The 2,155-nt window shown below is 33.5% G+C and overlaps 1 pseudogene; it reads right to left on the reverse strand.

Moving 5' to 3' along the window:
• Positions 1-952: 952 nt before the first annotated feature.
• On the reverse strand, positions 953-1,660 carry LOC145127579 (secreted RxLR effector protein 161 pseudogene; annotated as a pseudogene).
• Between the last annotated feature and the right edge of the window lie 495 nt (positions 1,661-2,155).

Here is a 2,155-nt window from a genome sequence, read left to right on the forward strand (position 1 = left end):
GATAATTGTTCTAATTAACAAAAACTAATATTTCATTTTAATTATCAACCTATATATATTGCAGTAATCTTTGAGTGCAAGTCATTCCTGTGTATTTTTTATTTAGTAAAAATGTTTTTGATATAAATATAACCATTATGTATGTAGAACTTCCATCAAATCATAAACGAAATATAGAATATACATGAATAATATATAATACGATGCATAGAGTGTACCAAAAGGATACATTTCCGTTGATCATCATTAACCATTTAGGTAATTCGTGTCAAATATGTTGATGTCATGTTGCTACATATGTAACTTGTACAAAAAGAATTTGTAATTTGATGGATGATGGAAAGACCTTTTATTTAATTTTTATAGCCTATTTTGATATAATAAAGTATGTTCATATTTTTCCTAAAATTAAATAATAAATCCAGAACTTGAACATGGACAGCGCTCATTTACTAGAGAAGTCTCCACAGACCAGGCCATGGCAATGTAACGTCACCGTTTGAATGTCAGTTAGAATTAGTTATCAAAGTTTGGCCAAGACAAGTAGATTGACATAAAATATAAGTAATAATAAATATATAGTTTAGAAATAGGATTTAAAGTATATATGAGTTAGTTGTTATAAAAAAGAAAAATCAAATATCATTCTATTTTTTTCTCCTACCATCTTCCTATACATTTAAGATTTTGACACTTATGATATTAAATAAAATTAATAAATTTACATTACACTTCTCATCATCTAAAAATGATAGAACAATGGATAGCTAGAAAGAATATATTACAGATTGGAAAATGATGAAGTTTCCATTAATTGAAAAGAAGTGATACAATCGAGTCTTATACATCAACAGCTCAAAGAGCTTCTAACCAACTAACCGACTAATTACATATTTACAATACAACTCTTCTATTATTTTAATTTACAATATCGATCCTCTAATATTCCCCCTCAAGTTGGAGATGGAGAATATATGTTCTTCAGCCCCAACTTGCCCATGAAAGGTTGAAGCTTAGAACCAGGTAATGGTTTTGTAAACATGTCAGCTAGTTTCATTGCAGGTTTTATTGGAAGAAGTTTAATGGTCTTATCTTCTACTTTTTCCCTTACAAAGTGACAATCCACCTCGATATGTTTAGTTCTTTCATGAAATGTTGGATTGTTAGCAATCTGAATTGCAGCATCATTGTCACAAAATAGTAATGTGGATTGTTCCAGTGGAATGTTGAAATCTGTGAGTAATTGTCTTAGCCAAACAAGTTCAGCCGTGGTAGTAGCCATTGCCCTGTACTCAGCTTCAGCTGATGACCTTGAAACTGTATGTTGTTTCTTAGTTTTCCATGAAACTAAAGAAGATCCTAGAAATATACAAAAACCAGTAACAGATCTTCTAGTATCTTTGCAAGTAGCCCAATCAGAATCACAAAAGCCTTTTAATTGTAAGGAAGAATCTTTGGAGAAGAATAAGCCTTGACCTGGTGAACCCTTCAAATATTTCAGAAGATGACAAGCTGCTTCATAATGACATGTACAAGGCTTTAACATGAATTGGGATAATCGTTGAACAGCAAAAGAAATATCTGGTCTGGTTATGTTCAAGTATAATAATCTGCCCACAAGCCTTCTATATTTTGATGGATCATCAAACAATTCTCCCATGTGCTCAACTAAGTCAAGTTTAGGATCCATGGGAGTAGATTTGGGCTTGGCAGCCAAAAAACCTGCATCTTCAATTAATTGCAAAGTGTAATTTCTTTGAGAGACAAAAAGGCCCTTCTGTGTTTTTGCTATTTCAAGACCCAAAAAATAGCCCAAAGAACCTAAATCTTTCAATTTGAACTGATGACTTAATTGTAGCATCCGGGATTTTCCAGGTATTATTAATCATTTTAAAATTGAAGAATGGAATGGTTTGGTTTGGGCTTTGACCTTTAGGCCTTATTAGTGGACTGAGGAAGTGACGTACGCGGGGCATACACAGCCATGTATGCCCAGCGTACTCGTGAGAATGAACCGCGGAGGCCAGGTGTGTACGCCCAGCGTACGCATGCAGCTCATTAAACCCTAAAATTTAGGGTTTACTCCCTATATAAAGAACATAACTCATGTTTATTCAGCCTCCCTTGACTCTTACCCAGCCACCACGAAAACCCT

This window comes from Lactuca virosa, chromosome 7 (genome assembly GCF_052849685.1).
Source record: "Lactuca virosa cultivar CGN04683 chromosome 7, Lactuca_virosa_CGN04683_v6, whole genome shotgun sequence".
NCBI classification, from domain to species: domain Eukaryota; kingdom Viridiplantae; phylum Streptophyta; class Magnoliopsida; order Asterales; family Asteraceae; genus Lactuca; species Lactuca virosa.